At 34.4% G+C, this 13,461-nt stretch overlaps 1 protein-coding gene across 3 annotated transcripts in view; it reads left to right on the top strand.

The window, feature by feature from the left end:
- LOC108913802 (zinc finger protein chinmo) overlaps window positions 1-13,461 on the top strand; it is a 190,958-nt gene that overhangs the window by 153,782 nt on the left and 23,715 nt on the right. Inside the window, exon 1 of one of the 3 annotated variants that reach the window (XM_023454435.1) lies at window positions 6,012-6,153. The exons of the other annotated variants lie outside the window; for them this stretch is intronic. The gene's annotated coding sequence lies outside the window, so the exon portion shown is untranslated. Of the gene's footprint in view, window positions 1-6,011; window positions 6,154-13,461 lie in introns of those variants that run through there. 3 annotated transcript variants of the gene reach the window in all.

Below are 13,461 nucleotides of genomic sequence, written 5' to 3'. Positions count from 1 at the left end.
GACATCTCTAGCTAGCAGACAAAAATTAACCTAACAAACCTTATTAAAAAAGAAAGGTCATTGCAAATTTTAATCGAAAAAAGATTGATTTTTCGAAACGTAGACTATAATTGTAGATTCTAGTCTAGGTACGTTCAAAGAAGGGTACAAGTCGAAGAACAAATCTAGAAAGAGTAGAAGAAAATCCCGAATTAGTATTCGTTTGTCAGCAGTTACAATGTTTCCATTTTCAACCTGTACAAAATTTCTTTTAACCAGACCGCCCACTGAGATTAACATTTTGCGAACAATTTCTCAAGTTAGATAACAGGGATCACACTTTTCTCGGGAGCATTGTCTTTAGGTACCTGTAGAGGTATTTTTAATTGGGAAAACACGTGTGGAGCGAAGAAAATCCACACGCAATAAAAGAGCTTCCAACATGAATTTTGAGCTAACGTCTGGTGCGGGATTATAGGAAATTTTATTTTGTAGCCTATCGCTCTACCTGCAAGATCGAACGGCCAAAATTATTTGAAATTCCTTCGGCAAGAACTTCCTGGAACTCTCGAAGAAGTACCCATTTATACTAGACGACAAATGTGGTTCATGCACGATGGTGCCCAGGCTCATTACAGCCATTTGCTGAGAGATCATTTCAATCAAGCATTTCCAAACCGTTGAATTGGTCGAGGTAATGACTTTCCTTGGCCTTCTCGTTGTCGGGATTTTAATCCGTTAGACTTTCACTTTTGGGGTCATTTGAAAGGAATCTGAGGGTTGCTTTCGGTGTGTAGCAAAAATAGAACTCTCTTAACGGTAAAAATAAAAGTATTTTTATTGGAAACAAAGTTAGCGAAAAAGAAGTGTTGTCGGGGCGCGCGTTCGCTGGAGAGTCCGCGTGGTGTGGAGTCCCTCGCAGGTATAAGTATCTGGTCCTTGGCGCCAATCTGCCGTGGACTTTTTCCGTCCCGCGTCTGTTTTTTGTCCTTGCAACTGTTAGACCGGTCCGAGTGGCGTCAGGTTGGCATTCTTGACGTAATACTTAAAATGAAGAAGGAATAGGAACTTAATCACTGCATACATCATGAAGAGAAACTAAGCAACAGCAAATTTTGCTCAAATTGGTTAACTGGGTTCTGAGTTAAGAAGAAAACAAGAAATAAAAAAGTAACTTTAACACTCCGTAACTTTTTTTGCGACATTTTTCGTTCGTTTAAGCAAGTTTGGTTAAATCGAAGTATGTAACATTCGTTAGGTGACATCCTGTACAAGTAAAGATAAATCGCAATGATTTGCACTGTGCAGATTTTTCCAATTTCTGATTGGTTTGCGCAGACACTTGTGTTGAGTAGATGGTTAAACTGTAGCGGTAGCACTTTTTCAGTGCATAGTAAAAATCGCTGGGATCATCAAGTGTGCACACTGACTTTTTTTTTAAAACGGGATGTACAGTACACGTGTACCGGTACTGAGCGACAGAGTTGCAAGGTTTCGATGGATGTACATTATTTTTTTCGTGTTCGTCGAAAATGTTATTGTAAACTTGAACTTCTTATCTTATCTGTAGGAATTGGTGGAGTATGTTTGGCAATTTTTTTTATTCCAGTATTTACACTCCAATCAAATATTTTTTTGAACTGTGGACTCAACTGATCCGCATAAAACCGTATTTTGTAATCTCACTAAATGGAATATAATACGAATTCTAGGAATGACCTTGAAAAAAAAAGAAATATCCGTCTTTGGCTTTGACTTGATCCTAAAACAAACATTAAAAGTGTTTTATGTATTGTTACCGGTCACAAAAAAGACAAAACTTTGCCAATAAGACTGCATAACGACTGCCAATACAAATCTCTCTTTAGGTCGCTTTTACTGAAGGATAAGAAGATAATTTCGATGAATTTCTAATCTTATTGAGCCTTTGCAACTAGTACTATTTAATCTTATACATGCGGGACAGAACGATCGCGAAAAATAACAAATTACGATGGCAAGAGTGTCACATCTCAAGTGAGATGCTTTTCACGATACGAATGTGGCGCTTGCAATGGCATACGACATGTGAAAACAATGTAGCGATAAGAGCGATATAATGCCTCAGATGCTTATCGATTTGTTATTTGTTAGCTTTACTAGTCGTTTCAGCCGTGTTGTCGTCTAATTTTAGCTACAGTACGAATCACATTCGGCTGCTCATTCAGTAACGTTTAGTTTATAAATGACTTTTAGTTTATCAGTAAGCCTCAACCCCCTAAATATACTGGGTGTCTGCGAAAGGTTGGGAAATCTCGAAGCTGAAAATATATACAAATATCTCGATAACCAAAGGAGATATCGAAAACGAACAAGAGTAACTTTTTTTTGAACAAGGACGTTCTATCATATTTTTAATATACAATGTCCATAATTCTAAAAGCCAAAAAAAATTTCCCAGTTTATCAAAGGAATAGGGCATAATTGACGCTCTATACAAGCACCGCCAAAATTAGTTAAAATTCTTATTTGTCATGTCAAAAAACATAGTAGTGCCAATTTTTTTTTTTTCATACTCTGATAGTTTTCAAAATTATTGAGAAATTTCAAAATAAAATTCAAACATTGAACGCCCTGTATCTATGAAACCAGCAACATTGGCATAAGACATATTTGGCTCAATCGACTTATTTGTGCTATAGTTCAAGCTTTTTCCCTGTTTATTGATATTTTTCCACCTGTGAAATAAAGTCAATTAAAGAAATCTTTGTACCAAAAGGTTCAAAAGGTATATTTTTTACTTCATATACATACCTCTAAAATGTGTTTATTTATATGTATCAATAAATCGTGCGTTAATCTAGATTTTAAGTTATCATTTTGAGTAAGTATTTGATATATTATTTATATCAGTATTTATGTAATCACAAGCAGAGGTATTATTTTCTGGTTTAAAAGAGAAAGATAATTGAGTTTCATCAGCATAACACTGCACTTCACTATATCCGATAGAATGAAAACTATCTGCAGTATATACAATATATCGAAAATAGCACCGGTCCTAAAACGGATCCCTAGGGAATACCAGAAGTTATATGAGCAATATCTGAAAATTCAGTATTAAATAGAACTATCTGGCGACGGTTAGACAAGTAAGTGTTAAAAAAATGTATTAAATTTTTATTAAACCCATAGTAACGCAGTTGAGCATATAAAAGTAAATGTTCGAGAGTATCGAATGCTTTGAAAAAATCTAGCAAAATGAATGTTCTAAAGTTCGTAATGCATTATACATGTAGGGTGTTTTACAAGCTCTATGACAAACTTTGAGAGTAGCTGTATTAATTTCAAACATTTTTTCTTATACGAACATAGATCCGATTCGTTTTTGTTTATAAGTTACAAGCATTTTAAAAAATAACATTTCATATTTCAAAGTAGCTTGATAAATAAAAATTATAGTTGCTATAACCATAATTATTATTTATATTTAATGTTTCAATATTAGTTTAACAAATTTTAAGACTATAAAATGACTACAAAATGTCTACTCTCGGCTCGAATGCAAATCTCACATCGGCGAATTAAAGATTTCTCACTTGAGATTTGGATTATTTCTATTCCAGTTAGCTGCATTCTGAATTATTTCAAGTGACTGCTGACGGGTAGTGATTTCAACATGGTAAACAGGCTGCTTCATATGTCCCCATAAATAAAAGTCCAAAGGATTTAAATCTGGGGAACGCAGTAGCTATGCGATTGGAGCTTGTTGACCTATCCATTGTTGCATGATACAATACATATACATATAACCAAGCAGTTACTTGTCTCTATTTTGAACAATATTGAGCCCTACGACTTCAATGAAATCGAAAAGGTTGTTTTCCAGGAAAGTTCAGTATTAAATGCATTTAAACGATAATTTAAAACATGTACAGGCAATAAATAATAAATAATAATAAACCGTTGACACTGAAACATTGCTAAAATCGTCTTGATTGCATACGAATCTTGTATACAGGGTGTTCCTAAATATCATGTACATAAGGAAGGGGGTAATTCTTTGGCTTATTTTATGACTAAAAGTTCGTATAAACATAGGTCCGCAAACCCTTCGTTACCGATCTACAGGGTGCTGAAATTTTAAGATTTTTTTAGTTTTTTCTCTATAGCTCCCACAGTTTTTGAGATATTTAGCTGAAATTTGGAATATAGGTAGGGCTTACATCATTGGGCACGCCAAATGGTCGTGATATTGTACAGAGTGATATTTTTTCGGGGTTCATGCCCCCTTTTCTTCCCCTGAACTTTTGTGCGGTGCCCCGCTGGTAGATTCTAAAATCAAAATTGAATTTTATGTTTTGTTGAGAAACTTTTTTGCCCCTTATGATTTTTTCGTATCTACGACCGTTATCGAGAAGAAAAATAAAAAACGATTTTATGTAATTTGTTAGATGAAATTTAAATTCTTAAAAAGGTCCAGTAGGCTCTGGCTTTATTTAGATAATTTCTTGTTTCTATTAATTTTGACAGTTCGCATATGAAATAGTACTTGGGTCTGCATATGTTTAAAAATTAAAGGTTTATGTTACAAACTGTAAGGTGTAAAAGTGTTTTATTAAATACTCATTGTAATCTCAGAACAATGCCAAATTTTACGAATTTTGAAATGGGTCATTAATAGAAACAAGAGATTATCTAGATAAAGCCAGAGCCTACTGGACCATTTTAAGAATTTAAATTTCATCTAACGATTTACATAAAAAAAAAATATTTTTTTTCTCGATAACGGTCGCAGTTACGAAAAAATATAAGAAGCAAAAAAAGTTTCTCAACAAAACATAAAATCCAATTTTGATTTTAGTATCTACACAAAAGTTGAGGGGAAGAAAAAGGGGCATGAACGAAATGATGCACTAAAGACTATGTGGGCAGGTTGATGTCTATTTGAGTATCTTCGTCGGTATTCTCAGGCTGCTCGTCTGGTGTTCTCATTGGAATACAAAATTCAAAGACAATATCTGCATAGGTAGGTACTTGCGGAAATCAGACAGAAGAAGGAATAACTTTGTTTTCAATTATGTAATCATATAACTGATATTGGATAAGTTTTTTAAATACATTCGATAAAGTTGGGATTATCGTAATTGGTCTTAAACCAGAAAAAAATTCTGGATCATTCTTCTCCGCAAGAGATCTAATGGTGGACAATTTCCAAATATCAGGAAAATAGATATGTAGACAGATTTACTTTGGAATTATGCATTAAGCAGCATCCTGAGCGAGATTATGTTCCAATATATTATTTTCTGCTTCCGAAAATGACTGTCACATTTTTTATGTTGATATCTACATTCTGTAGGTATAGTTTTGTAAACTAGACCCAAATTATCGCTTCGAGTACTGGTTTTGCACGAATAACATACCGGAAACTTTCGCGGAAAGTAAAGTTACTAGGAATATTCGAAGACAATTTCTTGAGGCTGTAAAATTTCGACCAGGAAAGTTTCCTCTGTTCGCCCCTAGAAAAATACGTGCATATTCTTGCGTTAGAGCGACCAATTTCCTTATCGCTATTGAAAGCTTTCATCGAATCGACAAGGAAGTGACGAAACGGCGTTTGTGTGGTCGGATTCCGATGAATCGCAACGGAGGACCGTCGGTCGCGACGCGTACCCACTGCCAACGGATCAGCTGACCAAGAAACGGAAAAGTATGCCGCCCGCCTTAATCGCTATGCAATTCTTTTCCTTCTCCGCACCGAGGCGGATTCGAGTCGCGAGACGGTGTCGACGGCGAGCCGCACTTGGTGGGGTTGCGTATTTGGGTTACCACTTTGCATCGCACCGCTCTCGCGTTCTCCGCGTGACCTATTTCCGAATTTCGTGTTGCGCCACCACGGCAGCAGCACGCCACACGGCCCTCTTCTCTCTCTCGGACGCTATGCAGCGCTAGCCGCCGCCGCCGCCACCGCCGCCGCTTTCGATCCCGCCTAACGGCAATCAGACAATCGAAGCCGCGAATCCTGCCGATAGCGGGCTGCCTGCGTGCTATGCGTGAGAGCGCGTGTTGCATTTTGGGTTTAGTGTAGATAGTGAACGTGTCCGAATTCGCGTGCACTGCGCCTCTGTCCCGCGATGTGCTGGTTGTCGTCGATGTAGTGTGTCCTCCCTCGGGATTGCGTAACGAATCTACGTAAGTAACTCCTTCATTGTTCGGGTGGTTTTATATGGGAAGTGTGTGTGTGTGGTTGGTACGGAAAATCTTCTGGTGTGTGCGATTAGCCACTAGGCGAGGTTAATGTTGCCGCTGCTGCTGTGTAGAGCCAACTGCTTGGTGCGCATGGCTTGGCCTTAATAGCAAGGCCACATCTAGTGTGCGTACGGCAAATAGGTACGAGTGGGGTCAGGTCCGGCTCTCGCGACGCGATGCCCCTTGCAACGCGCGCGGGATTACGAGGGAAAACTGCCCCAACTTGAAAAAAAACTGCAGTTGGCAGTAACGACTGGCGCCCAACATTAATAAAACATCGAACGATACGTCAAATGAATCAAATCGATGTCGGCAAAGTATCGATATGGATTTAAAAAACATATCCCTCTTATCAGCTCTCGTGTATATACTTTATGTTTATAATATCAAATTTATAGTATCAAATTACAAAAAAAGTAGCAGTACCTAATGGTGCCTTATATTTACAAACAAAATCAGTTCAAAATAGTGCAAAAAACTAACAATGGAAAAAACACTTATAGTCCCGACGNACGGAAAGTCTTCTGGTGTGTGCGATTAGCCACTAGGCGAGGTTAATGTTGCCGCTGCTGCTGTATAGAGCCAACTGCTTGGTGCGCATGGCTTGGCCTTAATAGCAAGGCCACATCTAGTGTGCGTACGGCAAATAGGTACGAGTGGGGTCAGGTCCGGCTCTCGCGACGCGATGCCCCTTGCAACGCGCGCGGGATTACGAGGGAAAACTGCCCCAACTTGAAAAAAAACTGCAGTTGGCAGTAACCACTGGCGCCCAACATTAATAAAACATCGAACGATACGTCAAATGAATCAAATCGATGTCGGCAAAGTATCGATATGGATTTAAAAAACATATCCCTCTTATCAGCTCTCGTGTATATACTTTATGTTTATAATATCAAATTTATAGTATCAAATTACAAAAAAAGTAGCAGTACCTAATAGTGCCTTATATTTACAAACAAAATCAGTTCAAAATAGTGCAAAAAACTAACAATGGAAAAAACACTTATAGTCCCGACGATATCTGTTTCAAAAAGCCATATTTGGTCAATCGTATATCCACGGAGATTTTTGGCATTTTGGCTTTCAAATATCACTAGAAATGAAAATATTTCTATACGCATAAAAAAAAACTTGGGCGTGGGTGATCAATCGATTTTTTAAAGAAGCGTCTTTCCAAGAACTTTTAAAACCTGCTTTAAAAATGTTGATTTGATTGAATATTCACACAGTTATTCTAATTGTTTGTAAGTACAAAAATTCGACCAATGTTAAAACAAGCGCCAGAGCTCTCCTAATTGACGGATTCGGAATTTTAAAAAAAAAGTTTGAAAGCTTGAGAGCCCTTCTATATATGATTAAATATTCAAGTATCTAAGGGCCTTGGTTTTTGCTGTGCAAAATTTTGAAATTGCAAAATTATTATGCAAAATCTATAGAACCGATTTTGATGAAATTTGGTGTGATAATTCTACATAACATGAAGTTTTTTTGAGCCAAGTATAAAGGTCCTATACCCAATTTAAATACCCCAAAAAAAAATCCCTAAAAAGTATTGTTTTTAACCGCATTTTTGCGATTTTTTCGATTTTTACCATATTATACACGATTCATTCGATTTGTAACTAAACATGTTTTGTAAAAAAATTAATTGCAAACATTTTTTTCCTCTTCCATTTTCGCCTAAAATCAACTCTTGAAAAGATACATAATTAAATAGGAAGAAAAATATGACATTTTTCGAATTTTTTAAACATATTGTGCCGCCAGAAGTTAAGCCCACGTTTTTTTATGCGCATACAAAAATTTTCATTTCTAGTGATATTTGAAAACCAAAATGCCAAAAATCTCCGTGGATATACGATTCACCCAAACCAAAACAGATACCGCCTTCTATTATGATTATAAAGTAAAAATAAATAATAATAATTTGTATATTTTTACAAACACAGAAGTGAAATAACTTACAAAAGTACAAAGTAAAAAATATACAGGGCGTTAATGATACGTTTTGCCAAACTTTAATGGCATATTCTGCCGATGAAAATAATCACGTTTTTTTAGTAGGGACTATTTTTTCATGGAAAACTTATTCCAAAATACACTCCAGTGGCGTAGTTATTGGGAAAGTAGGGGACTTATTTGGAAAAAAAATCGTACGCCACTGGTTTTTTAAATAATTTTGTTGGGATTATGGGTAAAACTAAAACACTTTAATAATTAAAAGATATTGTTTATTCACTTATTCAGATAGCACATCTATTCTGTATCAAATCAGATTAAAAACTAAACTCTCTCTTAAGTTTTAGTGCTACAATATACCTCCGTATGTTTATAAGCATTTTTAATTTATGAGCTAAGGGTTTGAGAAATATACACATTGCAAGTAAGCATTAGTATCTAAGGATGGGAATGTTTTTGTTTACGTAACTTGAGTATCTTTCAACAAATTTTAAATGTTTTTAAAATGTACAATCAATTCGTGGCAATAAAGTATTCTTGTAAAGTTTTCGTAAAATTTACTGATCTTTAGCTAATAGGGAGATCAATTAATAAGATACTTAAGTACCTACGTTGTTATTTACCATTTTCTATTGATTGCTAAATGTGTAACAATAAACCCAATACCTAATATTTTTGAGAGTTCAAAACACTACACAACATAACAAGAAATGTTCAAAATGCTGTCCTTGGGACGCAATGCATTTTAAAACTTTGGACCGTTATAGAATATAAATTGTTCAAAATGTGTTCTTCTTACGTAGAGGTATTCGAATTTTTGGCATCATGTAGATTTTGGTATTTTTAATATATCCACAAGATAAAAATTTGTTTTAATGACATACTGTTTTCAATATGAGATTCTGAATTACTTCTAATCTATGAGTATAACTTTTATAAGTCCCACCCCAAGCAGTAAAACAATAATTGAACATGCATTTGAGTGAGTTGATTCCTTCAGTTATTTTACCTCGAACATCTAAAAAACCTTCTTCATTTACATATATTAAATATAGAATAGGACCTAAAACAGAAACTTGGGGAACTCCCATAGAACAAGTTAATGATTCACTAAGTGAATTAATTATTTTGACAGTTTGAACACGATGTCAGAGGTAGTTCTTGCAAATTTGAAATGCTAAACCACATACACAAGTGCTTTCTAATCTTGAAACAAAATATCGCGGTTTACCATATCAAACGCTTTGGAGAGATCCAAAATAAAACTAATGAATTTTTTATTTCCATTTTGGTTGCTTATTACATAAGAAATTAGTTGTGAATAGCGTCTGAACCAGTATATTTATGGAAGCCGAATTTTTTTTTACTAAAAAAGTTCGTTAACTTAACGTTTATCACTTATTAGGAAACGGAAATATTATTGGTTAAGCTATCATAAGATACTCGAATAGATTATTTATATAAAAGTTGAGAAATCGGTTAATAAAACTGTTAGGGAAAAACATGAGTTTGTACAAGGGGGGTCTACTGTTACCAATCTACTTATATTTTCTGACTATGTATTACAAAATATGGAAGACATACTGTAAACTGATGATATTTTAACAAAATTATAAACCATATTAGAAAATTTTGGTTTTCAAAATTCGTTAAAATATTTCGTTGCAAGTTTGAGTAAGAAATCTTTTAAAATTAAATATTATGGTAGCCTATCATCAGCAGTCTATCATGCTAACTCTGGAGTTCCACAAGGCACAAATTTTGGCCCTTTGTTAGTCTTCCTATTTATAAACGATTTACCAAATGTTATAATCAGAATGTCTATGTGCAGATATGAAATTTTACATTAAAATTAGATCTCTTCAAGAATGTACATTTTTAAACCACGACTATATCACTGTGTAATTATGTATTAGAGAAGAGATAAAATCATTTTTAATTACAAAACAGATGGGTGAAATGTAGCTTAGACCTTAACGAGTTGAAGGGTTTGAGAGTACAATATGATTATAGTTTTGAAGTTTGAAAGTGAGACTAAAAAAAAATAGAAACTCCATATAACTTATGAGACACAGCATAGAAAATGTACATAATAAGTTCTTGAGATACTTGTGTTTTAAAAAACAAAAAATGCCCCTGACTGAGATTGCAATTGAGAAAATTTAAAATTATCAATTTTATAAACTAAAAAAATCTCCAATACAATATCATTAAACAGCTTCTAATACCGTGAGAGAGAGAAAGAGCAAAATTCGCATCACATTCAAATCTATGTACTACGCATACACTGTTTGTTCAGTTTGACTAGATGCAGTTTCCATTTTCACTTTCTCTTACGCAATCACCATAGAAATGCCTAAATATCGAAGTACAATCTACCTCGGGAGCGTTATAAGAAAGATTTTAGATGTAATTCCTTGATTTATACCATCGTTGCAACAACCTAAATTACTGTTAACCTAATTACTGTTCACCTAAAAATTAGTCACTACTACTACAGCAAGATGTAAACAATTTTATAGTTATGTTATAATGGAAAGTATACAACTAATTGTAAGTACGCGATGGGCTTGAACAATGTTTATTGTGATTCTAAACGAGACAGATTTATTTACTTTGCCAATTCAACGCAGTAGCTATTTGTAAACATAACCATTCATCTAATGCTTCTTATTTAAATGAATTGTGAAATATTTGAAGTATAAACCCACACACGAGTGTTTACCTTTCGTCCTAGGGTTTTTCCTAATTATTCATAAAAAATAACGCATATGTTTTTGAAAATGCGATAAGTGCTAATCTACTTCCTTTTTTATTACATTCAGGTGGAATTTTTTAAATAGTTTTAAGACTAGTCTAATTTAAACTAAATTGGAACACAACTAAAGATAATTATACCCAATATAACTAATAAATAACATTCAATCTCAATTTACGATATCGAAATCATAACTCTCGTCAGAACAAAGGTAAATATGGACGAATCAAATAATCTAAACTGTTAGTTCAATAAAATTTTATTAGAAGAAATATGTTGTGTGTAAATTATACCATATTTTCTACCAGAAAGAGAGAAAAATATATTTTAGAATTATGTGTTTCCTTAAAGCTTTTACCTACTGGTAAAAGGATTTTCCATAAGTTAAAAAAGAGAGAAATAGTCAAAAAAATTAATGAAGTTGCTAAATTATACCAAAACTAAAATATTAAAACATAAACATTTAAATTTGCCGCCAAAAATGACATGTGACTCATTTACTTGAATTTATTTTGTGTATGTTGTCAATCATGCAACTTTATTGTTTCCATTAAATTGCATAGTGACGGCCAACCAAACCCCCTTAGACAATACTCAAGAATTTGGGAACCCGTACCTAATTGTTTCATTACATCATTTGCCGAGTACACAGATTGGTTGTACAATCTACAAATCTCGAAATGCAATTTTGAGACAATTGGTAGGCGAGAGAAATTAAATTAGCAGTAGTCTTAGAATTAATTCTCAAGGAAAGACCTCGCTCGGGAACAAACTCCGTGCATACTTTATCAGTGGCTTTTGAAGATGCTTAAAACTGTACAGATCATCTTCAGACTTCCCATTTTTCTTTAAACAGTTAAATTTCCTAAAAAAAAAAAATACCAAATATGTGAGAGAAAATATCTTTTTAGCTTTTTAGTTGTTTTGCAAATTAGTTCACTTATAAACATCTTATAAATATAACTAAAATGTAAAAGTACACCATTTTGATCCCTATTGCCTTTCTCGCCTCATGAAACGCCTACACAACGACACCAAAATCACTGCGATCGGACCAACCCTGCGCCCAGCGGTCGCAACCGAACCTTTATTTTTTGAAAGTTTATGCCCCTTATATTTCCCTAACAGCTCGCGTTGCACTAATGATCCCTTAAAAATTTCCAATGTTAAAAATATGGACATTATTAGCCAAACTATAATGTCATTCCCACAAACATACTCAATACAGGAAATCTGCTCGTTTTTCTACTAAAATAACAATATCCTTATAATGTATTAATTTATTCTAGTTTTTGTTTTTAATCTCTCATTAAAAAAAAGTGATCGCGGTAAATACTTGTTATGTTAAGTCACACCGAATAATTCCGATAATTATCTAATAATTCCTTGACCTTTTACATTTGCTTTGACCTCAAACGATGTCGATGTTCAACACATTCAATTATTAATAAAATATTTTTACACATAAGGAAATGTGAGATCACTTATGCCAAATAAAACACCGCATTGAAAATTACGAAAAAGAATTCACTCGAGAGAATATTTACCTGATACTAGGAAACACTCTGTATATCTTATCTTTCGAATCGGCGGGTTCCGTCACTGGATAAATAAAACAAAATATCTAAATCTCACGCGTATCACACCTGCTAAAAAAACAACTATGCTCTCTGGAACAAACCTGAATGTTTTTATTTGTATTGCGCGTATTTCATAGTCTTACATTGTATTATTATTGTTGATAAGGACGAATAATGTTGATGCTCATTAAATTTTTATCCTATTGACTTAAATTTGTTAATTAAGCGAAAGATAAAGTTTTATTAAATAAGTTACAAATATAGGATATACGGAGATACGCTACGATGTGTTAGTAAATAGTGATATCATAAACAGTTAGCGCTTTTTTAAAAAATGCGAAAAACAATCGTGAAGTAGGAAACTCTCGAGTCAATAGATGGCGCGTATGTCTGAAATTAAGGTGGTGGGAGGTTTTAGACATTTTTAGAAATTCGCTCCTGCATCTTGATTAAAATATTTCCAAACATTAAGTACGATAACGATCGTTTTCATCAAACACAAGTACCAAAATGGATAAAAACATTTTATTTTTAACCACTGAGTTTTATCAGCAATGTTATTGTTATTGTCATTGTCCCAAAGTGTGCGCTGAAACGTGTTTTCATTGCCAATAAGAGAAAAGTACGTTTTTCTTTGAATCGGTGGCCGCTGGCGCAAAACGGGATGCGACCTTACGACCTTAGATACAAAACGCAAAGGGAACCGGGTTCAACGGCCTGAGTTATTCGAGATTCAAGGCGAACTGGAAGGGTTAATATTTGCGAGTTTTGTTGAAATTTTGCCAAGCTTACATAATCATGCGTGTGAGGAGGGGAGCGTATTTATAGATCCAGTGGTTCGTTATGCCACGAAAAAAATAAATGACAAGCTTGCGAGGGCGAGATCCCATACAGTGTGTCCCCGGGTACCGCTCTGTTGCAAACTTTTTTATTGTTGATTTTTCGAGAAGT

Source organism: Anoplophora glabripennis, unplaced genomic scaffold (genome assembly GCF_000390285.2).
Source record: "Anoplophora glabripennis isolate ALB-LARVAE unplaced genomic scaffold, Agla_2.0 scaffold80, whole genome shotgun sequence".
NCBI classification, from domain to species: Eukaryota; Metazoa; Arthropoda; class Insecta; order Coleoptera; family Cerambycidae; genus Anoplophora; species Anoplophora glabripennis.
Note: the sequence above shows the minus strand (reverse complement) of the source record. Positions and strands in the feature narration are given on the sequence as shown.